At 44.9% G+C, this 27,515-nt stretch overlaps 1 protein-coding gene across 6 annotated transcripts in view; it reads right to left on the bottom strand.

The window, feature by feature from the left end:
- The window catches only part of PTK2 (protein tyrosine kinase 2), a 253,830-nt gene extending 226,739 nt beyond the window's left edge, over nucleotides 1–27,091 (bottom strand). For 5 of the 6 annotated variants that reach the window (XM_036830829.1, XM_036830830.1, XM_036830831.1 and 2 more), the window contains exon 1: nucleotides 26,940–27,091. The gene's annotated coding sequence lies outside the window, so the exon portion shown is untranslated. The remainder of the gene's footprint in view (nucleotides 1–26,939) is intronic. The other variant, XM_036830835.1, reaches the window with a different exon arrangement.
- Nucleotides 27,092–27,515: the final 424 nt, after the last annotated feature.

Here is a 27,515-nt window from a genome sequence, read left to right as displayed (position 1 = left end):
CCTCTCCCTCCACCCAAACAGCAAGATTCTAGGGACAATGGCAGCCTCTTTCAGCTCTGCAGCCTCAGGACCGAAACACTACTAAATAAAACCAAAGTTAAGCTCAAAAAACTCCAGTCAGTGGCAGGAGGTAAGTAACATGTGCTCTTTAGAGGCCCTCTGCCTTTTCTTTTCTTTTCTTGTCTGTTTTTGACCTCTTTTCTATTACAGGAGTACAAACCTGAAAACTTCATTCATTGAAATGCAAGTCTCTTAAAAATGGCTTTCTTCTTACTGTGAAAGGCAAAACACTCCCCAGGTCTGGTTTTTGTTCACCACTATATACCCAATAGTATACACTGTATCAAACACCTAGAGCACTTAATCAATAAACATATACTTGATGCATGAGTGACAATGCCTGAATAAAGGAATGGATACACCAGCTTCTGAGTGCCTTATAACTGCTCTTTGCTTCATATTGTATTTTAAGGAGAATTCAAGAAGAAGCAACATTTCATTTTAAGCGACAGGAGGCCTGCTCGCTTGCCATGTCAGCAGTGGGAGACGCAGCGCATGCTGAGTCCCAGCACTCCTGTTTATCATGTGAGCCAATCTATCTTTATTAAGAATATGAAGCTATGCATTTTAACTACAAAACTGATAAAATATAAGCACAGAAATTTGAACTAATTCAAATAGAGGAGAAAACTAGATATTTCCCAAACTGTATAATTAAAATACATAAATAAAATATTTTGCTCCAGATAGATAAACAGAAACTAAGCTTGTCTCACTATACAATAAAATACACTGCCAGGTCCCTGAAGGTATTTGTAAGATGGATACTCTCTACATTTTGGGCATGAATGGTGTGTTTTATGATGGGTATAAATAGACACCTGGGCTGCTCTGAACCCCTTTCCCTTTCTAACATGCAAACTAAAATGTCCCACCAGTCGCACACTCTAAATCTGTGTTTCATTAACAGGTAAAATATTTCCTTCCATCACCTTGCTTATAGTGTTCTCATTTCAATGCACAATCCAACGTGGCCAGCTTTCTAACATCCATCTCTCAGTAAGTCTCAATAACAACCCTAATCATCATACAATGACAGCCTTTCTCCTAAGTGCTTTATAAGTCCGAGCTCCTCACGCCTCTAGCTGGTTACTATTAGTGTTCCCATTTTACACATAAGAAAGCTAAGTCTGAAAGAAATTAAGAAATTTTCAAGGTCACACAGCAAGCAAGGGAGAGATCAGGGATTCAAACACTAGCTTAACAGCACTTTTAAAATCATGATGCTATTCTGGTTTCCCAAATTAACCAGATATTATTGTTAAAACAATGAACATGATCTGGGCTTTTCAAAGCAAGCACAGCAGAAAAACTCTTCCTAAAGCTGAGTAACATTCAACATGACACACTGACAAATTATAAGATATCTGGCTCGAATTAAGCATGTAGGCTGAACTCCTGGAGAAGAATTGGTCGTTTGATGTTAAGTGCTAAATAAGGCCGAAACCCACTATTGCTTAACCCACAACATCGTAACAATTTAAGTTAACTGTGACGGTCTCCAATGTCCAAACTATACAACCATTTTCACGAGGCTGCCCTTCCTCTAAGCTCAGTCTACCAACAGTTTGTACTTAGGCAAGCTGCAATATGTATTCTAAAAAAAATTAGGTCAGAAGTAACTTTCTGAAAAACCAAAAATATATAAAGAATGTGAATATGATTATGAAAATCATCTGGACAAACAAAAGCTTCTTTATGCTTCAACTAATTTTCTAGCCAAAAATATATTCTAATACGAGACTGTGGTGCTGCTCACAGGTTGGGATGCAGTGTCTCAGGCATCTCTGAGATGCCTGGTACTAAACTAATGACTAAGTGAATACATTAACAAGAAAGAAGAGGTAAAGTTACTAAATTCAGAAAAAACAATATTAACAACAACACTAGTAACAGATTGCCTATTATGCCTGCAGAGTAAATGATGAATATAAACTGCCTGCTAGTTCTTGGAGAAACTGATCAAACTAAATCGGAGAATGATTAAGATTAGCCTTCAGGAACTTCCCTGGTGGTCCAGTGGGTAAGACTCCGCGCTCCCAAAGCAGAGGGCCCGGGTTCGATCCCTGATGGGGGAACTAGATCCGGCATGCGTGCTGCAACTAAGGCCTGGCGCAGACTAAATAAATAAAAATAAATCTTTAAAAAAAAGAAAAAAAAGATTATCCTTCAAATCCCCACGACAGAAGACAGAAATATCTACATTGTTAGGAACTGTATTTGTTGAACATCAGGTTGATTCTTTCCTTATTTATTTATATGACTAGCCATGTACGAACTATGTTATACCACATTTGTAAGAGAGTTATGATCATCTCTACCTAACAGATGAGATAACAAAATTAGAGTTTAAGCAACCTGGTCACCATCACACAGGGAGCAAGGATCAGATCTGAGACTCAAAGTAAAATCTGTCCAAAGTCCATGCTCTTAACCACTGCTCTATTTTGCACTGTGAATAACATCCCCAGAAAATTCTACTGTGCAAAAGGCTTAAAAATATTAACAAAACACTATTCTACTCAAATTAATTAACAGGCACAGTTAATATATTCAAGACAAGTCAACCCTTCAATCATACTCAAAAGAACTAATGGTTATTACAGTATATCTAAGGGTCATTTTGTCCACCTGAGAGAGACACCAAAAGAAGGACCTATGAACCAATTTCAAGAAGTAATTAGAAGGAGCATCTCCTGTAGGACAGAGAGAGGTAACTGATCAAGGGACAGTCATTTGGACATTATGGCCAGATGAACCAGAAAACCATCATTACCTGCACAATGGAAGCAGTGTGCAAGTGCAGGGTCCCAGGTCTAGTAGGTAAGGAAGAGTAAAGCACACTCTATCCTGTCTCTCCTGGAGACAGCAAAGTAAACCTGGATGGAGCAACTGCAAAAGCTATTTAATGAAAAGTACACAGTAGCAGGTGGATTAGGAAAGGAGACTGGAATTCAAACCACCACCAAATTAGCAGATTTAAATACGACAAAGAGCCCCTAACAAAATACCCTAAACGTGGAGGATGTGCTCCACACACATTCGGCATAGGAAGAGCCAGGCACACTCTGATTCCCATGGGAAAAGAAAATCAAGATAAGTCAATACTGAGATGAAACAGATGTTAGAATTAACCCACAAAGCCTTTAAAGCAGCTATTATGCAAATAATCCCATAAACAAGCACACACCCAATATACTCAATATCACAAATTCTTTTTATCTCTTAAACCCACAGGCTTTGGTCCCCACCACTCCATAGAAACTTCTCTATCCAAGATCACCAATAATCTCCAAACCGCTTGATCCAGTGGTCAGTACTCTGGCCTCACCTGACAAGAGTCGGTCACTTCCTCTCCCCTCCTCTTGGTTCCCAGGATGCCGTCTTCCCCTCTTTTCGTCTCAGCTCACAGGTGCCTCCTCCTCTCTCTAACAAGTCAATTCCAGAGCCCCCAGGGCTCTGTCCGTTCTCCTCTTAGCCGTGCTTACCTCCCAGGCAAGCTCACTCTGAATGCTGTCTCCTGCTAACTCTAAAATGTGTCTCCAGTTCAGACCCGCTGCCCAGCTGTTGTCCTGCACGGACTGCTGTCAACCCTGCGTCGCAGCCACCACCTCCCACCCTCTCCTGTGCATCACAGAGGAGAAGCCAGAACTGGGTTTCCCAAAACCCCTCCTGCCACGACTCAGGGCTGGAGGTAACCAATAAGAGGCACTTGTGCAAGACGGGTAGGTAAGATGAACGAGAAAGTGCTCTCAGGAGGCAGCTGTGGGCAGAAGCATAGCTGCAGGTTGATGCGTAGGGAGAAAAAAGAATTCACCAACTGTGGCAGCTGAGAGCGAGAGTGGCTTCCACAGAGAATTCCCAGAGGCCCCAGAGGGAGACCCCAGGAACCACCTGCTTCAACCACTGAGATCAGCAGCAGCGGCTCCAACTGTCCAGATCACTGTTGACTCCAGATGAGCTCCTGGGACACACTCACTGTAATGGCTGCTTCCTTGACCTTCAACCCTGCCAGCCCTATACCAACAGAAGTGATGGATTCTAGTTCCTATACTGAAAAAACGTCTAGAGTGGCTTCTGTTTTCCTGACCAAACCCTTGACAGATGCACTGTATGCGGGGAGCAGCTGCTAGCCCGCTCAGAGCAGTGAAACATCGCCAAAGAGAGCGGCGTAAAATGCCCAGTAGACCCCTCAAAGCTCAGGCGCGGCCTTCCGACACAACCCTTCCGCACGCGGTCAACCCCACCTCAGCCAACTGCTGAGGGTGTCATCCCTAACCCTTCCTCCCATGCTCCCCACCCAATCTTGTCGGCTTTTCCTGCAAAACACGCCCCGAAACTGCCCTTGGCGTCACGTCCCCCAGCACCAGGCTGACCCGAGCCGCCCTCGCGTTCACCCACATGACGGCAGCAGCCGCGCCCACGCAGCACCAGCCTCCCTGCTCCCGCCCTGGCCACCCCAGCGCCTGTTCCAAACGCCGCACGTGACTCGGACTCTCAATCAGACGCACCACTTCTCTGCTCAAGATCCTAGACAGTCCCTCAGTTTACACGGATGTTTGCACGGCCAAAGAAATGTGCTGAGAAAAAACAAACCTGCTTAAGACTATCAGCCTTTCAGCAAGAACAGTTGTTGCAAGAGTTGAGGACATGGGAAACAACATTAATAATCAATTAAAGAACAAGGCACATGATTCTGGGTGGCTTTCCTTGGCTGTTGATGCGTCAACAGATGGTTCCCACACTGATCGGCTATTTATTCAAGGAGCCAGTGGTACTGAGGAACTGGCCTCCAAGAATAGTGTATGTGGAACTACGGGTGAGAATATTTTCAAAGAACTGGAGAAAACACCAATTTAGTACAACCTGAAGTGGAATACAAATGATGACAGTAAAAATACATGGGGAGGGACTTCCCTGGCGGTCCAGTGGCTAAGGCTCCGCACTCCCAATGCAGGGGGCCCGGGTTCGATCCCTGGTCAGGGAACTAGATCCCGCATGCATGTCGCAACCAAGAGTTCTCATGTCGCAACTAAAGATCCCACATGCTGCAACTAAGACCCGGCACAGCCAAATAAATATTTTTTTAAAAATACATGGGGGGCTTCCCTGGTGGCGCAGTGGTTGAGAGTCTGCCTGCCAATGCAGGGGACGCGGGTTCGAGCCCTGGTCTGGGAGGATCCCACATGCCGCGGAGCGGCTGGGCCCGTGAGCCACAATTGCTGAGCCTGCGCGTCTGCAGCCTGTGCTCCGCAACAGGAGAGCCTGCGATAGTGAGAGGCCCGCGCACCGCGATGAGGAGTGGCCCCCGCTTGCCACAGCTGGAGAAAGCCCTCGCACAGAAACGAAGGCCCAACACAGCCATAAATAAATAAATAAAAATTAAAAAAAAAAAAATACATGGGAAGCAGAGAAGAAGGGCTGGCTGGACAAATTTACAAAGATTATGAAAATGTAAGTTGTACATTTACAGCTTTTAAAACCTGTAAAGCTTTTAAACATAGTTGTTTAAACTATGGTTATTCATTGTGTTCTTCATCAGCACGTACTCTGTGCAAAGTATTTTAATCTGCTCTGTGTTACTGAACCAGCAGCATCAACAGCGAACTTCACTGGAATATCCTAACTTGTCCTCCCACACAGCAGTCTAATGACTGGGGGTCGGTTCTGTTGTGACTTGCTGACCTCAGAGCCATGACTGAAATTCTTCTGAAAAAGACCCTCCTTCAATTATCACTGTTATCGAAAAGTTGTATTCAATGAAATTAGCTGTTGCTAAAGACTTGATAATATTTCTTAATGAATTCAACCTAAAATTACAAGGCACAACAGTGCTTATATGAGAGACTTCTACTGCGGTAAAGTCATTTCAATGACAGCCAATGTTTGAATCACAAGTGACACCACGCTTCTTTACACTCTCCCCGTGCTATCAAAAGTCACAACGACAAGCGAGATTTCCATTCCCACACAAATCCACAGCAGATACATTTCTGAGTTTAAGCTACAGCAGCATTTTTTGAACCCTGATGCCAAGTATAATGAAAATTTACATATTTCAAAATCCATTTAACTATGCAGTTGAGGCCCCCCTCTAACCATCAATTGGAAGTGATTAATCTGCAATATAATGACATGCTAAAAGGCAAATATCAAGAAGAACCTAATAGAATTCTATAAATGCCTTCCAAGCAATGAATATGCTCAATTAAAATGATATACTCCTGCACTGATATCAGGATCTGAGAGTACCTATCGGCATAAAGACATTTTCAAAGGTGAAGCACATAAAACCTCCTGGGCAGATCAGCATTAAGAGATGAATATCTGTAATTGACGCCAAAGACAGGGAGCATTAACTTCAAAACTCCAATTAAGGAAAGTGTTATCCCCTTCCTCCCCCAAAAGAGAATTCCATTCTTCTCATTAGTGGACCTGTATTATAAAAAAATTATACTCAGTTATAATTTGAATTCTGTCCATGCAAAATTTGTAGAAATTCTGTGTTCTCTCTTATTATAGAAGTATTTACATAATATCCTTGATTTTGCCTATTAGTCTGAAAAACCTAAGATATTTCCTTTTATGGAAACTGTGTGCCTTTACAGAAATGTCTGACAATCCGTTTTAGTCAACTAAATCCCCCTGTCTTCTACACACAGGTACAGTTAAGACATAGTTCACTCATCTTCAACTTTCTCAGTTGATCTTCTTTTTGATTTATGTCTGCATTTTACATTTGTTCCTGATAAATTTTAATTTTACCTTATTGATTTCAGCACTTCATTACAACCTGTCAAAATATTTTAAAATTCTGATTCTAGAAATGAGCTGTCTCCCAGCATGACTCCTGATCTTTATTCAAGTCCCTTATAAAAACATTAGGACAGGTGTCAAGGATGACACACTTCTGGAGACATCTTTACTTTGGTGTAGAAATTCTGATTTTTCAGTTTTGTGGTGAATTATACTGCGTGGCTTGCAACATATATCTTCTATCTAAAGGCAATACTTCCCTGAACTCCCTAGTAATGACAGAAATAATAATTAACTTCTTTAGGCTTTGTGCAAGTAAAGCATATGAACCTTGCCCAGGGAAAGGTCTTGCCCGTGCACAGCTCCTGGGAAGTCACCTCTGAGCCCTCAGAACCTCCTGCCTGATTAGGCCTCCTTAATTTAGCTGTGAGGTCACACATTCCCAGGAAGAAACTACACTCATTTTTGATGCTAGCAAATCCTACCTAAAGGTGACACCTGTCCATCTCTCACAGCCACGTGACTATTAAGAGATGCCCTAACAGTATGTAAGCTTCAGCTCTAACGTACAATAGCATGTTGAAAACATTCCAGGACCGTCGGAGTCCCACACACCTGGCCAGCTCTTCTATGTACCAAAAACGTGTCTTGTTTTGTCTCTGAGGGGGGAAAGGCTGGGGATACAGTTCACTTCGGAGGGGCTGCATGTGTTTGGGGTTTACCTGGCAGTTTGGGATGTATTACATTTAAAGTAAAACCCCTCTGTGATTTGGATGATTAGCTTAAACCTTTGCAGAGTGCCAGAAGTATACAATCTAACAACAGGGAAGCCACTCCCCCTGGGTGCTGGGCTCCCTTTTAATAATCCAACAAGAGCCCTAGAGTTCTCTCCCCAGGGAAAAACAACACACATTTACACACAATTCGGCTTACAACTTCATTTCTGGGTGCTCATGGACCTAGGAAACAATGTTTCCTTCTCAAGCAACTGTGATCCCTAGTAAACTCAAGAGCCAAAGAGAGCTTCATGAACTTGTCACCCCAGGAGAAATCTGGGAGCTGTCCCAGAGTTTACCCTGGACCCCTCTCGCGGCCCTGCCGCGTCATTTGCCTGGTCAGGGCGCTGAAGATTAACTCAGAGAAACGGGCTTCAAATCAGTCCCCTCTCTCTCCGTTCCTCAGTCATGCCCTTGATCAAGGCTTTCTTCATTTATCTGTACAACATAATTGTAAGATTAAAAGAACACAAGCTGTGGAACTGGACCATCTGAACTCTGCCCGTCACTTTACTAGCGAGTGACACCGGGCAGCCATTTCCTGAGTGACAAAGGTGTGCTTCCTCCCCCTTCTCAACTGCTTTACTGTAACACCGCCCACGCTGATCCAGTCCAAACCTCCTCCAACCGTACAAATCTGTTCTACATCAGAATCAAGTACAAACTGCTTTGATCCTGCCTATAACGCCAACTTCACCTCCTCCTCTACCCGACCTGTCCTGTACTCCAGATGTGACGGAGACATTCAGCTCCACAAACCCTGGCCCCTCACGCCTCCACACCGTTGCACAGGGTGGGTCCTGTCTTGAAGGCCCTTCCTGCTTCCCATTTTCCACTCGACTTCTACAGATCCTTTCAGACAGTTAGAACCTGCAGAGGCCACTGCATCTGGTCCACAACCAGTTTTTGTATGGTTCCTTGGCTAAGAATGTTTTTTACTTTTGTAAAGGGTTAAAGAGGGAAAAAAAAATGTAACAGGCGATATGCGGCCTGCAAAGTCTGAAGTGTTCACCGTCTGGCCTTCAACAGAGAAAGTCTGCCGACACCAGAGCTTGACCATCAATGGGGACGCGCTCTCCAGTCCTCAGAGCCCCTGCTGTGACACAGCCACTGACCTGAACCAGTCCCACTCCCCTCTTGTCTGTATCACCAGGGCTTAATACTGTATGAGGCACAAGACAGGTGTTTAATAAATGCTGAACAAATGAATGAACTGACTAGACCAGCTCAAAAACAAACCAGGGAAACACACAAGGGCAAAAGACTTAGCCTTTAGTAGTAAACCACTACGTAAGTCGGGTAAAGATCCTGATCCTAGCACTTCACATTTGTCCAAACTTTACACAGTAGCTGCACAAATACCCTCAATGGCTGAGATTATAAATACTAGACTTTATAGGTAAGGACACCGAGACTCACAGAAACTAAACAACTTGTCAAAAGTCACCTGACAAAAGGCAGAGAGGCAACATTTGAACCCAGGTCTTCTGCTTCCCAGATGAGATACTCTTTCTTTTAAAAAGACCTGCCTCCCCACACAAACCATGATGCCCAGACCCCTTCAATTACCAATACCTGAGACGTTAGGGGAGGGATAAAATTTAATTTCTGACTCATTATTTAATTTTGATAATTTTGAAGTCAATGCTACTTTTTGTAAACAAAACAAAAATGAAATGGATATGCAAAATAAGCACTAGGCTAAAAGACCCTGGTATAACCACAAACTGAAATTTTCTTTCTTTCCTTTTCTTCAATCAGTCCTTAAGAAAGTAAAATTAAACAGCTTAATTAACAAATGCCACTGAAAGGAAGCAGCTGCAGGCACAGCATGAACCCCTGCCCATCGGCTAAGCTGAAACAAACTGGCAGTCGAGGCAGTCACCTGTCCTCAAGCTTCAGCTTGGACAGAACAGAGTCCAAGAGCTGAGAACGTACATTAACACCTCGACTTCAGGCAGGAGATAAAACAAGTATTTCCAGAGGCAGAAATGAAATATAAGAAACTCTATTAAACAAAAAAATTTAGTCTAATCTATTAATCTAATCTTTTTGCAAAACCAAGGTATATATTATGCATGGCTGGAATTTAAGTACCTAGGTGTCCAGAAGTTTCTGAGTCAGGACCAAGATGTAGCCAAACTGAACTAGGATGTGGGTCTATTAAAGATAACATTAATTTCAAAGAAGTGGTTCCATACAGAACACATTTTCTTACTGCAATCTCCTTTTAGAAATAAGTCACAACAAGGTACTGAAAAAAATTCACTCATTTGGAATTTATCAAACACTAAAATAAATCATAAGTCATCAAAGGAATCTTAATGGAAATTAGAAAATATAGGGAATTCCCTGACGGGCCAGTGGTTAGGACTCCATGCTTTCACTGCCGAGGGCCCGGGTTCAATCTCTGGTCAGGGAACTAACATCCTACCAGCCACGCAGAGTGGCCAAAAGAAAAGAAAATATACCTAAATATTGAACATATTTATTGAATGGAACAATAAATGTTTTATGAATAAATAATAAATATACCTCACATCAAATTGTAGCCCTTGGGCAAAGAAAGATTCCTTAAACGAGACTCCAAAAAAACTAATCATAAAGAAAAAGACTGGGGCTTCCCTGGTGGCGCAGTGGTTAAGAATCGCCTGCCAATGCAGGGGACACGGGTTCCAGCCCTGGTCCGGGAAGATCCCACATGCCGCGGAGCAGCTAAGCCCGTGCGCCACAACTACTGAGCCTGCGCGCTACAGCCTGCGTGCCACAACTACTGAGCCCACGTGGCACAACTACTGAAGCCCACGTGCCTAGAGCTCGTGCTCTGCAACAAGAGAAGCCACTGCAGCGAGAAGCCGGCGCACCGCAATGAAAAGTAGCCCCCACTCGCCTCAACTACAGAAAGCCTGCACGCAGCAACGAAGACCCAACACAGCCAAAAATAAATTAATTTTTTTTAAAAAAAGAAAAAGACTGATAAAGTCAACGATATTAAAATTAAGAACTTTAGTTCCAAGACACCTCAAAAGTAAAAAGACAAACCAGAAACTGGAAGAAAATATTCACAACTTATAATGACAAAGGATAGTAATCCACACATAGAAAGAACACCTGCAAGTCAATAAGAAAAACATAAGAAGAAATTAGGTCAATGTTTTCACAGGTCCTTCACAGAAGCGAGAAAAGATATGACCAATATATTAAAAGAGTATCAACAAAGTTAGTAATAAGAGAAATTCAATTTAAAGCCACAAAAAGATATTATTATATAACCACCAGAATGGTAAAACTGAAAAAAAGACAAAATAAACTACTAGCAAGGATGCAGGGCAACCAGGAGTGGGATGTAAATTGGCAGGGGTACTCTAAAAGCAATCTGGCAGTAAGCAGTCAAGCTGAAGGCTGGCCAGCCCAGAACCGGCATCGCACTCCCACGTGGGCAGGCTGGACACATCCACACACGTGGGCAGCCAAAGACGTGTCAGCAGCGCTTGCAAGAGCAAGGCTGCAAACCACCCAAACGCCCATCAACTGGAGATCAGGTTACACAACAGTGAAAGTGAACGTACTGATCACGTCCGGCACCTCCTACGGGTCTCAATCACAGTGCTGAGTGGGAAAAGGCAAGTCACATGTAGTGTGATTCCCTAATAGAAAGTTCAACACAGACGAAACTAACACAAAAATAAGAAATGATAAACGCAACATGCATTCAGTGACCGCTGTTTTAAATGCTGGGGATACAGTAGTGAACAGACATTTTGCCCTGAGATTTTCTGTCACAGCCAAGTGACAAAGAAAATAAAAGTGAGTAAAATACAAATGATATCAGGCCTGGAAGAAGGAGGCTGCAGCTAAGGGGGCAGAGGCGAGGATGGCTACGCAGGCTTCGCGATGGGGGAGGCGGGCAGCAGGCGGGCCTTCAGAGTCGGGATGCTCCAGTGCCGCAGCTGGGCCGTGGGTGCTAGGCTTGCGTTATTCTTCTCTACACCAGGGTGGCCCCATTGCTTGTTTCTGTACAGCCCATGAGCTAAGAAAGGTTTTTACACTGCATATGATTAAAGAAATTATTAAAAGAATAATAACATTTTGTTGCATGTGAAATTACATGAAATTCAAATTTCAGGGTCCAGAAATAAGACTGTACTGGAACGCAGACTGCTCACTCCTTTACCACAGCTGCTTCTGTGCCAGAATGGCAGGGCTGAGTACTGGGGACAGAAGCTGTAGGTGGCCTGCAGAGCCCAAATGTGTCCTGTCTGGGCCAGTACGAGGAAGCTCACCTCTGCGGACTCGGGTACCTTCCTCTGGGAGATCAGAGCACTCTTGATCTACACCTTACACACATCTTACACATGTTCTTCTGTATCTCTTCAATGTTTAATAAAATCATTTTTGAAAAAGACTAATACACTAAGTGTATTTCTCTAATGAACCTTGTTCTATTAAAGCTTCATGCTGCTTCTCCAGCCTAATGACTAAGTTTTAAAAAAACAAGATGTGTACTGTTATCAGGAGCATTAAAGCAAGACAGCAAAGCAAAGCAAGCTACTGTTTATTTTGACTCAAGTACAAGAAAAACAGAAAGGGAGGGAGGGAGGGAAGGAAGGAGGGAGGAAGGGAGGGAGGGAAGGAAGGATGGAGGAAGGAAGGAAGGAGGGAGGGAGGGAGGAAGAAAGGGGGGGAGGAAGGAAGGGAGGGAGGGAGAGAGGGAGGGAGGGAGGGAAGGAAGGGAGGGAGGGAGGGAGGAGGGAAAGGAGGGAGGGAGGGAAGGAGAGAGGGAGGGAGGGAAGAGGGAGGGAGGGAGGAGGGAGGGGAGGAGGGAGGGAGGGAAGGAGGAAAGAGAGAGGGAGGGAGGGAGGGAGGGAGGGAGGGAGGGAGGAGAAAGGAAAGGAGGGAGGGAGGGAAGGAGGGAGGGAGGGGAGGAGGGAGGGGAGGAGGGAGGGAGGGAAGGAGGAACAGAGGAGGGAGGGAGGGAGGGAGGGAAGGAGGAACGGAGGAGGGAGGGAGGGAGGGAGGGAGGACTTTTCCACTCCAGTTTCCAAGGCTGTGGAGAGAACCACAGCCTTGCTTAACATCCAGCTCGTTAGGACTATTAGATGCTTCTGTGCATCACTGACTTAAAAAAGCTGTACAGTTACACCTGATCCCTTCCAGTCTTCTGAAAGAAATGTGTCGTGAATTGTTATGTCACATTTTAGCAAGGGCCACAATATCTGGCCAACATTAGCATATATGTTCCCAAAGCAAGTGCCTTCACATCTTTTAAATATAAGCCAGTATCTCTGATTAGAGTTAATATTAATTAATGATGCCCATTAAAGGTGGTGATGAATACAGAGAGAGTTCATTACAACATTCTGTTTTTGCATAAGTCTGAAAATTTCCACAAAGTTTTAAAATAAAATTGAAGATTCATATTTTAACTTTAATTATTAAGTATAATACCCATGTAATAGAAACTCACACAATTCCCATTTATGCATGTTTCAAAATCCTTTGTATAGGGCTTCCCTGGTGGCGCAGTGGTTGAGAGTCTGCCTGCCAGTCCGGGGGACACGGGTTCGGGCCCTGGTCTGGGAGGATCCCACATGCCGCGGAGCAACTGAGCCCGTGAGCCACGGCTACTGAGCCTGCGCGTCTGGAGCCTGTCCTCCGCAACAGGAGAGGCCACGATGGTGAGAGGCCCGCGCACCGCGATGAGGAGTGGCCCCCACTTGCCGCAACTGGGGAAAGCCCTTGCACAGAAACGAAGACCCAACACAGCCATAAATAAATAAATAAATAAATAAAATTTAAAAAAAAAAAAATCCTTTGTATAAAATGGCTTTCCATCACCCTTACTACTGGCAACTTTAAAAAAAAATGCTTATTTAAAAATCTATGTGAGGGGCTTCCCTGGTGGCACAGTGGTTAAGAATCGCCTGCCAATGCAGGAGACACGGGTTCGAGCCCTGGTCCGGGAAGATCCCACATGCTGCAGAGCAAATAAGCCCGTGCGCCACAACTGCTGACTCTGCACTCTAGAGCCCGCGAGCCACAACTACTGAGCCCGCGTGCTACAACTACTGAAGCCCACGTGCTACAACTACTGAAACCCGCATGCTAAAACTACTGAAGCCTGCGCGCCTAGAGCCTGTGCTCCGCAACGAGAAGCCACCGCAATGAGAAGCCCACACACCGCAACAAAGTAGCCCCCACTCACCACGACTAGAGAAAGCCCGTGCGCAGCAAAGAAGACCCAACGCAGCCAAAAATAAATAAATTAAATAAATAAATTAAAAAACAAAATCTATGTGAAGACACAGCACTGCACCTTCCGACCCTAGCAGAAAGGAAGAGGCTGACAGCAACAAGCTGAGAAAGTCAAAGGACATTCACCCACAGGAAAACAAGCTGTATCAGCTGTGCCTCTACGTTCTCTGTGTATACAGCAGTAAGTGAAAGAAATACCCCCATTCTCTTTGAGCTGCAATATTACAAAATGGGCAATGATGCAGGGAAGACTGAGAACTTTGAAAACTGGCAAACTTTTACTGTAAATGTTTACTTTTAATAGTTATTACCTTTTGTGAAACATCTCAAAAGGTCACGCACTAGTGAACACCTGAGCCTTACATGCTGCGTATCACCTCGTTCTCTCATCAGCCTATGGTTCTATTATTTGGCCGATTTAAAGGACAAGGAAATGGAGTTAGAGAAGTTAACAAACTAGCCCAAGACCACAGAGTCAGAGTCTGACTCCAAGGCCATGCCCTTCACCACTGCACTGCCAGTGGTTATTCAACGTTCCAACTAAGTGAGGCAACGTCACCTTATGACCCATACTTTGAAAACCAGTACCTTGCTACTCCAAGTGGGGCCCAGGGACCACCAGCATGGCACCACCTGGGAGCCTGCTAGAAATGCAAGATCTGATGCCCCACCCTAGACAGACTGAATTAGAACCTAAAACCTAACGAGATCCCTGGGTGATGTGTGTGCCTGTTCAAGTTTGAGAAGCCCGGATACAGAGCACACACACGCTGGATTTTGAGGTAGTTTATCAGTTCAAATACATACCCTGGTACAGTTAAACTGAGCTTTCACCTCTTCTGCTTGCTCTCTGATCCCAAAATGAAGCAGAGGAGGGCTGGCAGGCGACTCCACAGGTGACCACGAAGAGGACTGACATGACCAGCCCATGTCTGTGGCCCCAACCTCTCCCCTCCCCACCCTCAGTCCCACTTACCACCCTGTCTTCGGACAGAGCCCCTGCAGCCAGGCTGCACTTACTGAGCCAGCTGAACCCTTCTTCCCAGAGCAGCAGGCTACAGACAAGGGCTAAGTCTGCATGCCCCCAGTTCCTTGAATCGCGCCCAGCATCCGGGGCACCCTGCAGCAGAAAGGGCAGCGGGGGCTGCTGCAGCACGTGCCCTTATCCTAATGCTCTGTGAGCTACGAAGAGAGCTTCCGGACACAGCCCAGCACTAATAATCCTCCTACCAATTTCACAACGAATACTCAGTGAATGGATGGAATATCCTTTTGTGACATTTTCTTAATCCGTGGTTTCTGCTACCTCTCTCGATGCTAGAATCCAACGTACGGTGCAGTAAACCAATCTCTGCACGTTCCCACCAACATGTAGCTCTGCCTGTGCTTTCCTTCCACCTAGAGCACTCTCCTCCTCCCCCTCCCCACCAGGCTCCTTCTGCTGACCCCTGGGGATGGGGTGGCAGCGTCCTGCAGCCCCCCGCAGCTCTGCCCAGCACCTGCTACACACGGCACTGCCGCTGCCCGGCCCGCTGGACTACGACCCGCTCGGGGGCAGGGACTCAGCTCAGCGGCATGCTGAGCGTTCTCCCCACGCCAGTTCCATCCAGTTCCATCCGCAGATCTGTGAGCGCCCCACAGCCTGCCCTCCCCATCCGCACCCTGACAGCCACAGCCTGCGACCCACACCCACCTCATGGAGAGCCTTCCCCAGAAGCCTTAAGGGGCTCAGCCATGTTTGGCTGCAGGCAGATTCCAGAAAACGGCCAACCTTAAGCGCAAGGGCAGCTCTGTTAGCGGTTCTCCGGGGCAGACCCGCCGCCGCGAGGCCCCGCAGAAGCTCTCCCCACAGAAGCTCTCCCCGCAGAGGCTCTCGGTCCAGCCAGCGCTGCCCAGCAGAACTTCCTGCAACCGTGAAAACCTTCTCCCCATCTGCACTGTCCGAGGGGGAGCCGCTAGTCACATGTGGGTACTGAGCCCTAGAAATGGGGCTAGCCTGGCTGTTGGACAGAACTTTAAATCTGATTCCATTTTAATTTTAAACGCGTGGCTAGCGGCTACTACAGGCAAACGGCGGGTCCATGTTTAGACTCCAGACACTGGAGTGAAATGAAAAAGAACTTTCCTTGGCTCCTACTGCAGGCTATGTTGTTCAGTCCCAACCCTCGCCTGAAAAAGGCTTAAAAAGACAGATAAAATACTTTAAAAATCTTAAAAGCAACCAGAAAATGACCGCAGGACAAGAAGGAAATACCAAAATTAAAGTGAAATCAGGAACCCAGAGAGAAAAGCAAAGCAGAGAACAGAACCACCTCTGCACGGAAGTCATTTGCCAATTCTGAATTTTTGACTTTCCTTTTCACAACAGTGCAGGGAAAGAGGGACAGGAATCAAAGCCAGGCCCCCCAAAGTGTCTAACCCTACCTCCCTAAGCAGGAGCTCAAAAGCTACACAGCTCAGGATGAGAGTGAGCCAGAAGTGAATCAGCTCACCAAGAGAATGACAGCTCTGTGTGGTCCAGAAAACCTCAAACCTTGGACTTGGTTTAAGGTGGTCCCAGACTGGCTGAAGCAGAAACAAATGCTCTCTGGAGGGAGTTACCTTCATTCTAGGCCTCGAAAGAGTCCTCCAAGTAATGTGGACCCATATCCCACACCACAAACAAAAATTATCTCAAAATCAATCACAGACCTAAATGTAAAACCTAAAACTATAAATATTCTAGTGGGGGGGGGGGAGGGGACAGGAAACAGGAGAAAATCTTTGTGACCTAGGTTAGGCAACGATTTCTTAAATATGACACCAAAAAACCACACAATCCATAAAACAACAAATTGATAAATGGGACATTATCAAAATTTATAACTTCTGCTCTTCAAGCCACTGTTAAGAGAATGCAAAAAAACAAGCCACAGCATGGGAGGAAAGCATTGAGAGTATCTCACAAAGGACCTGTACCCAGAATATATAAAGAATTCCACCCGTAAGAAAAAGTTTTTTCATGGGCAAAAGATCTGAACACCAAATAAGATATACAGACGGCAAGTAGACATATAAAAGATACTCAGTGTTATTAAAGCATTTGGGAAATGTAAGTTTAAAACCACAATGAAATACCATGACACACCTATTAGAATGGCAAAAACTTAAAAGACTAACCATCGTGTTGCCCCGATGATACAGAGCAACTGGAACTCTCATACACTGCTGGTAGGAATGTAAAATGGTACAGCCACTTTAGAACACAGTTTGGCACTTTCTTAAAAAGCTACACAAATTCAAAAAGAGTCATGTACCACACTGTTCACTGCAGCACTATTTACAACATGTAAAGGACATGGAAGCAATCTAAGTGTCCATCGACAGACGAATGGATAAAGAAGATGTGGTACATATATAAAATGGAATATTATTCAGCCATAAAAAGAAACGAAATTGCGTTATTTGTAGTGAGGTGGATGGACCTAGAGTCTGTCATACAGAGTGAAGTAAGTCAGAAAGAGAAAAACAAATACCATATGCTAACACATATATATGGAATCTTAAAGAAAAGAAAAAAAGGTTCTGACGAACCTAGGAGCAGGACAGGAATAAAGATGCAGACGTAGAGAATGGACTTGAGGACAGGGGGAGGGGTAAGGGTAAGCTGGGACGAAGTGAGAGAGTAGCACTGACATATATACACACTACCAAATGTAAAACAGATAGCTAGTGGGAAGCAGCTGCATAGCACGGGGAGACCAGCTCGGTGCTGTGTGTCCACCTAGAGGGGTGGGATAGGGAGGGGGGGAGAGAGACGCAAGAGGGAGGGGATATGGGGATATATGTATGCATAGAACTGATTCACTTTGTTATACAGCAGAAACTAACACAACATTGTAAAGCAATTATACTCCAATAAAGACGTTAAAAAAAAAAAAAAGCTATACAGACACCTACCATATGATCCAGCCATTACAATCCTAAACAACCATCCCCAGGAAAAATAGAAGCCTGGGTCCACAAAAAGACTCGTAGAAAAATATTCATACATTTTATCTGTAATAACCCAAATCTAGAATCAATTCTCTACACATTGATCTATACATTTAATGTCATCCCAAACAACCACCAGAAGAATTTTTTGGGAAGTTGCCAAGTGATTCTAAAACATATACAGATTTGCAAAGGGTTGAGGATAGCCAAGGCACACTTGAAGGAGACCCAATTGGGAAGAGGTCCACAAGGAGATAAGACTTATTATAAAGCTACAATACTGTAGGCAGCTTAGTACCAGAGGGATCAAATAGAGTCCAAAGCAGACACACACATATATATGGACCTTTCATTTACAACAAAAGTGTCACCACAGAGCACTGGGGGAAAGGAGCATTTATTCTTTTTAAGAAATGGTGTTGGGACAACTAAGATGTCCACATGTTAACGAAATTGGATCCCTCCTTCACACTACACACCAAAACCAATTCCAAGAGAATTATAAAGTTAAAGGGGAAAGGCAAAATCATAAAGCATTTAGAAAATAACAGGAATTAAGTTCATTATCTCAGCGTAGGGAAAGACATAAAAAGCACCAACTATAAAGGAAAAGACTGATAAACTACACTACATTAAACTTAAGAACTTCTCTTCATTCAAAAAAGAAAAAAAACAACCCACCAAGCTAGTGAAACTCCATGACAAAGTAGGAAGAGACAGTGGCAAAATATATAACCAACAAAGGACCTGTGTTCTGAATATACAGAAGTCTACAAATAAATTTCTTTAAAACAAATAGAAAAATATGGGCACTTCACAAACCAGTGAATACAAACGGCCAGTAAATGTATAAAAACATGTGTAACCTCATTATAACCAAGAAAAGGCTATTTAAAACCACAGGGTCGGGGGCAGCCCTGGTGGCGCAGTGGTTAAGAATCTGCCTGCCAATGCAGGGGACACAGGTTTGAGCCCTGGTCCGGGAAGATCCCACATGCCGCGGAGCAACTAAGCTCGTGAGCCACAACTACTGAGCCTGCACTCTAGAGCCCACGAGCCACAACTACTGAAGCCCGCGCGCCTAGAGCCCGTGCTCCACAACAAGAGAAGCCACCGCAATGAGGAGCCCGCACACCACAACAAAGTGTAGCCCCCGCTCACCACAACTAGAGATAGCCTGCACGCGGCAACGAAGACCCAACACAGCCATAAATAAATAAACAAAATTTTTTAAAAATAAAATAAAACCACAAGGTGGTAATAATACTACAGAAACGACCCCAAGGCGCTGGGAGGGGAGACTGACAGGGGAACAGAGACAGACGGGGATAAGCTGAAGCTGTAATCAGAGAGAAGGCTGCTCAGGGGATGCAGCCTGATGGTTGGGGGAGGGGGGGGGCGGTCCCAGGAGAACCATCCACTGACATCCACTGAGAAGCTGCTCTGGGCGCCAGGCACACTCAAATGCACTTGCCCTCCGCATCTTCAGGTTCCGCATTCGAGGCTCAAAATATTGGGGAAAAATCCCAGAAAGTTCCAAATAGCAAAACTTGAACTTGCCACACTGGCAATTATTTACATAGCATTACACTGTGTTAGGTATTATAAGTAATCTAGAGACGATTTAAAGTATACAGGAGGGTGTGCATTTAAATGTATGTATGTAAATACTACGTCATTTTAGGTAAGAGACTTGAGCATCCAAGGAACTTGGTATCTGAGGAGGGTCCTGGAACCAATCCCCCACGAATACTGGGCAGACAGCTATACATTTAATGGGAGTCACATTAATGAGAACTTTAATTTCACTTGACCAATTTTAAGGAGAAAGAAATTGTTCCAAATAGCTCTTTCCACCAGCTCATTTCTATTATTTTTTCCTTCATGCAGCTGCACAGTTAACTGAAAGCTTGACCGTGGTTGGGGGGTGGGGGGGTGGAGAAAATTCACACGGAAAGAACCTTCTCACTGTTTTGAGATCACATTACACTTAATTCCCTCTGCCTTTGACAGTTCTTCTTCTCTACCTTCGTAACAACTTTCACACACTTAAAAGATCCCTTACCACAGAAGGCCCACAACAGCGTCATTCGCTTTAGTCTCTGTAATTCCAGGACCTCAGCAGGAGAGATTCTTCTTCAATCATCAATCACTGACTGACCATCTACTATGGCAGCATGAGGAAAAGATAATACAGAATCCTTGTCCCTCAGCGTATAATAGTCTGTTTACCAACAGATGCATCTAATTCTGCACAAGGCACATCACCAATCCCATTTGGTACACTAACTTTTAATTAGCCACCTTCTTAGGAAAAAAAGGAAAGGACAAAAGGCAAAACAAAATTCATTAAATTTAGATATGAATGTAATGCTAGGCATAGAATCAATTCACACAATGCTACTTCATTAGTCACCCCAAGACTTGGCAATCACCTTGACTCTAGTATAAAGCTAGCCAATTTTTCAGCATCAAAACAAAACCACCAGGGAACGTGTCTTAAGCACTCACATGTACACACTCTCCTGTTATTTGCCAAAAGCCACAAGTCCAGGAGCCACACAAACTGCCACTTCAACATAAGAGTGTTCATTTAAAATCCACACCAAGATTCAAAATAATTAAGTGGTCTCAGCAGAAAACATTCAAAATCTCTACTAAATGAAAGGAGTTGTGAGGTCTTCTCAAGACTCTAAAAACCCTTAGAAACATATTTAAGAGTCCTGACATGAAGGCAACCTCATTAGCAAATCTAAGTGGTCAAAAAGAGACCATACACATACCTCTGCCATTTATGACTGATGTCTGCCTGCTACAACTGGCGTTTCTTTTAAAACACTCTAAAGCAGTGGTTCACAAACATTAGCATGCATCAAAAGCTCCTGACAGCAAGTTGAAACTGACCACTGGCCCCGCCCCCAGAGTCAGATTCAGTAGGTCAGAAGCCAGGCAGGAGCATTTGCACTTCTAACCTGTGGCTACTTTGAGAACCAATTCAACAACCTGAAGCTTCCTGGTCTCTGTGAGAGTGCCTGTTTCCCCACACCGTACAGCAAGACTAAGGGGGAACTCGCTGAGGAAGAACAAACTGCTCTTTTTTACCCAAATGTTGACTTTCCCCCAAGTAAAGGTAAGTGACCTGTCACAGCAAGGGAAAGCTGGCATGTTGTATAGGTAATTGGCACGGCAGCAATACGAAAATGGGTTTTTTAAAATGGTTTCAGGGCATAATGGAAAACTCTTGTAAAGCAGCCAGTGAATCCAGCTGATTAGTAAAGGACACGTTAGAGCTTCTGGACCAGTAATGAAGGAGCTTTTACAAGTCCCGCTCATTTTGTGTCACCTTGAGCAATTTTCTATGTCTGCAGAACTCAGGATGAGTCCTAAAGAACACAAGATCAATTAATACAGGATCAGTTTCTAGAAAAAAAGAACAAAACTGTAAAGGGGCAGAGCAGTATTGTTTCCCTGGCCCAAGTCTGATGACAGCGGCAATCTAAAATAAAGCAGACAAAGGTGAAAACACGATAATCCAATTCTTCCCTGGTATCAAGTCCTATGTGGTTTTAAAGTGAGGTCCTTTACCAAGGCAAACAAAACAGCAGACAGCTAACTGATGTAATAGCTGTTGTCCAATAATTAATAAGCCTGGGTTCTTCTACTCAATAAATATTGTGTCAGGTACTGAAGATGGAAAAGTGTGTAAAACAAAGTTTCTGCCCTCGTGGTGCTTAAATTCTCATGAGAAGACACACAAGCCACTAAAAATATGTAATGTGTAAAATCATTTAAGGTCTTCCTTTAGGCCAGTAAAGACAAATGCATGGTGCTTTGGTCACCAGTAGACATGACGAGCACCTTCGACTACTTTCAATACAGAATATGGGGGCAGAAGGGAGAGCCTAGGCACACACAGCCCACAGACACGACTGTTTAGGTTCTTCTAAGCCTTGGTTTTGGTTCACTGGCCCCAAATAAAGGAGCAGAGTATATGCCGACTCTTAAAAGGAGAATGGGGCTTCCCTGGTGGCACAGTGGTTAAGAATCCGCCTGCCAATGCAGGAGACACAGGTTCGAGTTCTGGTCCAGTAAGATCCCACATGCCACGGAGCAACTAAGTCTGTGCACCACAACTATTGAGCCTGCGTGCCACAACTACTGAACCCCATGTGCCTAGAGCCCGTGCTCCGCAACAAGAGAAGCCACAGCAATAAGCCCGCGCACCACAGTGAAGAGTAGCCCCCGCTTACCGCAACTAGAGAAAAGCCCGCATGCAGCAACAAAGACCCAATGCAGCCAAAAATAAATTAATTAATTTTAAAAATATATTTAAAAAAAAGCAGAATGAAAAAAAAAAAAAAGCAGAATGGAAAATTCTAAGTTGGTGAGAATGAGCACATTCACTTCAGAAACATTTATAGAGCAACAATGTATCAGAGGTTGTAAATATTAGGATTACTACAAGGGGCTTATACCTGTGTGAGAAATGTGCAATTTGTTTTTCCCTTACATACTCCTTGCTTCCCACAAAACTGTCTTCAAACATCAACCCCCCAAAAAAGTCACCAATGAAAAAACTGTAAATGTGGAGGTTATTAAAGCACATCTTGACAAATAAGAAGTATCAATCACTGCATCATGCATTATACACTTTACCTAATTCTAAATTAATTTCAAATAATTAAACAATTTTGGTATATTAACTAAAATGTTTACCTATACTATGTTGGCCAGGTCAGAACTTCATGATCTGAAAGTGTTAGATTCAAATAGAAAATACAATTATCTAAACTTTCCCAGACATGGTCATTACACTAGCATACTATTTATTCCTACTGCAGAAGACTGGATTAAGATTTTACAGACTGCTGCTTTTCCAGCCAGGGAGGCCGCAGGCAGGCTGTTAGGAGCTGGCACTGCAGAGTCCCTCGGGTCTGTCCAAGCCATCCACCACTGTGGGCTGAGGACCCGGGCGAGCTACTCTAACTCGATGCTTCCAGGGTTTCATCTACAAAAGGAGGATACAGACAGCAGTACAACTCAGTAGTTCTAGCGAGTAATAAAGGAGATAAAGCACTATGGCACCCAGCTCAGGCCTGGCACATGGTGTTTAACAAATGCAACTTACAGGATAGAGACTCTCCCACATTTAATTCATCTGTAAAAAGGTAACAACACCTACCAACAGCACAGGGCACCCACACAGGTACCCAGTAATGTTCTTCCCCTACCACTGGAAAATATTCAAATGTGTAACTTCAGTCATTCTTCTTGATGTGAAAAATGAGTTTATAGTAAATAGCAATGTACATAAATAAGATTTAGGTAGGATTATTTTAATTAAATACTCAGTTTGTAAGGAAACACCTTCGTGTCCTTAAAAATAGGTAAACTTTGTGGTGATGCTACTCGTATTTTTCTCTGAGGCTTCCAACTGCTAAAGAGTGGGAATAGTGCCACTCGGGGGAAACGTTTATTTCCTGCTATGTCTATAAATCACTTCCTTACTATTTACGCAAATCAGACTATAATTAAGAGTTTTGCAAAAAAAAAAAAAAAAGAGTTTTGCTAAAAATTCCATTTAAGCTGAAAGTTTAACTATATATGTGTATCTGAATTTCATTTCCATCACAGAGCCTAGTAAAAAACAATACAACTGTTACAGATAGAAACAGAGGGGGTTCCTCTGCTGATTTACAATCAGAAACACATTTGTGCAGTTCTGAATGATAAGATTTAGCACAATTCCTAGAAATTAATGCCAGAAACTGGTACATATGAATTTCATTTCTCTTGCACTGGGTTGCCTTTTGGTAGTCATGAAATGAAGAAGAAAAAAGAACCCTGCCAAAATGTCAGTAGAGAGAAAAAGCAATAAAGGGCTCAAATAATCCACTACTAAACACTGTTTTACAGAAAAGAAGGAAAAAAACCATAACTTCTGAATGTATCTGGGTGAGCTAGAGAAACACAGGTGCACCCAAGGCAAGCTGGAGCTGCTCTCCATCCTTCTCCATTCCAAGGATCCTTCTAAAGGTTGATAAGCAACTTAACATTTGAATGCTTATTTGCATTCATAAACTTCTTGGAGTTCATTACTATTGACTCAAGTAAGGTCATTTACTCTGCCCAAATTTTTTAAGTTAACATTTTAAATACAGACATCAGTGAAAATTCTCAAAGATCCCCACAGTAATTTTTTCTAATTATTTAAGGGATTTCAGTAAGAGGAAACTAATGAAAATATGTTCTTAAACTAGAGCTTTACGGCAAAATAAAGTACTTCAGAAACTAAACTTTTCTGATTTACTAGCAAAAAAAAAAAAAAAAAAAACTCAGTTCACAAATATGATAAAAATAACAGAACTTTTTACCAATGGCATTTTTGCAGATCTAGAACAACAACAACAAAAAAATCTAAAAACGTGTGGAAACACAAAAGACCCCGAATAGCCAAAGAGATTTTGAGAAAGAAAAGGGGAGTTGGAGGAATCAGGCTCCCTGACTTTAGACTATACTATAAAGCTACAGTAATCAAAAGTAACAGAACTTTTAATGCCACTGAAATTTAAAACCAGATTTATTCTATCTAAAAATGTCTAAACTGAAAATGTTTAATTTAAAAAATTAAAGATTTACATATTGTATTAACAATTTGAATTGCATCTTTTGTTACCCTTAAGACAATTTTTAATTATTTTTCTCAAAATTAAGACACATTAAAATATAGGAAAAAAAGGTTTCCATAAAACCTTTAGAGATATGAACTAAGATTCCACCTCACTATAACTCAAAATAACATGCAAAGATAGTAATTTTCAAAATTATCTTTTGCTACACATAACACTTTATAACACCGTAGACTATATATGTATATACAAAATATAACAATAATTTCTTCTGAGGGAGCTCATCAGTATTTTTTCTTAAAGGAAACGCTTTAACGATACACTTTTGTTATTTAGACAATTTCTCCAACTTTCTAGTAAGAGAAGTTATCTAGCTCAAGAACCCAGCTTTTAGAATTGGAACATTAATTTCTGTACTTTCCAACAAAGGGCATGGAGTGTTACAGAGAAGAGTTTAGCTAAAGACGTTTTAATGATCCTTACTGCCATCACTAACTCCCGCTTTCCCCAGACACTTGGCGACCGCTGCACTAGTGGATCTAACACTTACTACTCACTTTCCATGACAGACAGCCTCAGACGGTCTCCTGCAGGAGTCCCAGCATTCTTTGCCCCACATCCTAAGTACTAAGTTTCGGATTCAATGTCTTTATTTAGCCAAGCACTTGCTTCTCAATGCATCACCTCTGAATGATGTAGAGTCCTTCTATTCAGTCCTTTCATGAAGCCTTATGGGGCCGCGTTTACAAGGGAACATGTGTTTTAAACAATATTTTCCAGTGCTCATTATTAAACTGGGTTATTTGATAATGACCTGAAAGAAATTCTTCAGAGGAGAATCTATAATATTTGATCTTGCTGTTTCAGCAGCAGTTAGTACACAAGTGTTCAGAAGAGACTAATGGTAAGTTCAACTAGTTTTTCCCCTCCAACAGTAGCCAAAAATATAAAACAATATACTCATAAAGATACTAAGACATACTGTCTTTATGAGTTGAAAGTTGAAACACAAACTTCCTTTAAAAGTTTCATGTGTTTAAATACTACAGGGTTTTAAACATTAACTCAATAGTACAACTGGACCAAAATATTATCTACACTGTACCTCAACAAAGTACGCTGAATGCTAATTTATTGTGAATCTTTAATCACTTCATCCACATACTTTCCTCCCACTTTTCAGAGGTTGTCAAAGACAGGACAACTAACCTGAGGGTTTGGCTGTGTCATTTCAATGAAGAGACTATTTTCATTACCCGTTTTACAAATAAAGTATTCAAGGTGAGGCTCTGGTATTGCATTTCGAACAGTAATGGCCTGTTTTTCCAACCACGAAGATGTTTACATCCTAAGTATGAATCCCAATGATGGTCGTCTTAAGTACAGACCCCCAAACTCTTACATCGCCTTCAACTTGACCGTATTTCAACCAGTTCCCATGAATACCACAATATTACTATTCTCTTAGTCTCACTGCCAAAAACCCAGCTGCAGGCTAACTAAGCAAGAATAAGACACTGTTGAAATGGCAAAAACAAAAACCTTTACCCTTAGTGCATTAAGCTACAAAATCCGGCAATCAAAGAAAACCAAGTAACAGCGTACACACACACACACCCTACACACACACACACACCACACACCCACACACACACTCCTTGAGAAGAATGGGGTGCCAGGAAAGGACCCAGAGTGCTTCCAGCTTGCTCGGCGGGCCGCCGCGGAGTTGGGGGCTGGGGCGAGAAGAGGAGGAAACTTGGGAAGCGCAACGAATCCTGCCAGGTCTTCAGGGCTGCCGCCGAGAAAGCCTCCGGGCTGCACAAAACTTGAGCGCCGGCCGCGGGGGACGCAGCCGCCCCGCCGCCCCGCACGCGGGCTCGAGGCCCACCCTTCCCCTGCCCCGCAGGGCCGGCCGATCCCCCGGCGGCCCCGCGGATTACCCTCTTCCCCTCCCCTCCTCTCTCTCCCCTTTTGTTTTGGAGGCACTCGGCCCGCCCCGGCAGAGGCCGGCGGCCTCCCCGAGGCCCCGGGCTCCAGACCTTCGGACTCTCCGAGCCACGAATCCCCCGGCCTCCCCATCTTCCCTGAGCTCCCCGGCCTCCCAGCGTCCCCCGAGACCCCAGCCTCCCTGAGTCCCCGGCCTCCTCGCATCCCCCAAGGCCCCCTGCTTCCCGGAGCCCCCGGCCTCCCCACATCCCCCGGCCTCGAGACCCTCAGACTCTCCCAGCCTCGAACCCCTCGGCCTCCAAGCGCCCCCCGCCCCCAAGCCGCCGGCCTCCTCGGGCCCCCGGCCTCCCCACGTCCCCGGCCTCCCGGGGCCGCGGCCGGCGCGGGAGGGGCCGGTCCCCGCCGCATCCGCCGCCGGGACTGGCCGGTCCGGTCCCGCTCGGCCCTCCACCCTCGGGCCGCGGCCCTGCCAACAAGCAGCTCCGGGAGTCGGCCCGCCCGCCTGCCCGCGCCCCGGCCCCGGCCCCGGCCCCGCACTCACTCGGACCGCGCTGGCGCCGGGAGGCGAAGGCAGACGACGACCGGGCGGCGCCGCGGCTGATGGGCCGCGCTCCCTCCACGCCTCACGCCGCGGGCGCACAGCAGTCCCGGCCGGCGGCGGCGGCGGGCTCGCGCCCTCGGGGCCGTGCTGCGTCGGCGCGGGCCGCGCGTGCGCGGCGGCCTCCTGAGGCGCGCGCCTCCCTCCGCTGCGCGCGCCCGGCCGCGTCCCCGTTCCGAGCTTCCGCCTCCCGGGAGCACCGGGCATGCGCGCCGCGCACCGCGGCCCGCGCATGCCCACCACGCCGCCAGGCTCTGCTCCCGGGATTGTACCCGGGACGTCAGGCCCGGGCTGCGGGCGGACGGGGGGGGTCAGCGCGGGGGCGTGGCTGCGGCCCCGAGCGCGGCCTCGGGGAAGCTCTGCCCGGGGGCGGGAGTGGCGCCCCGCCGAGCGGACGTCCCGGGGCTCCTCCGGCCGCACTCTGGGCCGGCGGAGTTGGACGGACTACGGGGAAGCCTCGCAACCCCTTCGCTGCCCCGAGCCCCAGACCCTGCTCCTCTGGAGGCCCCCCACCCCACC

The sequence above is a fragment of the Balaenoptera musculus genome, chromosome 17, assembly GCF_009873245.2.
Source record: "Balaenoptera musculus isolate JJ_BM4_2016_0621 chromosome 17, mBalMus1.pri.v3, whole genome shotgun sequence".
In the NCBI taxonomy this organism is placed as follows: Eukaryota; Metazoa; Chordata; class Mammalia; order Artiodactyla; family Balaenopteridae; genus Balaenoptera; species Balaenoptera musculus.
Note: the sequence above shows the minus strand (reverse complement) of the source record. Positions and strands in the feature narration are given on the sequence as shown.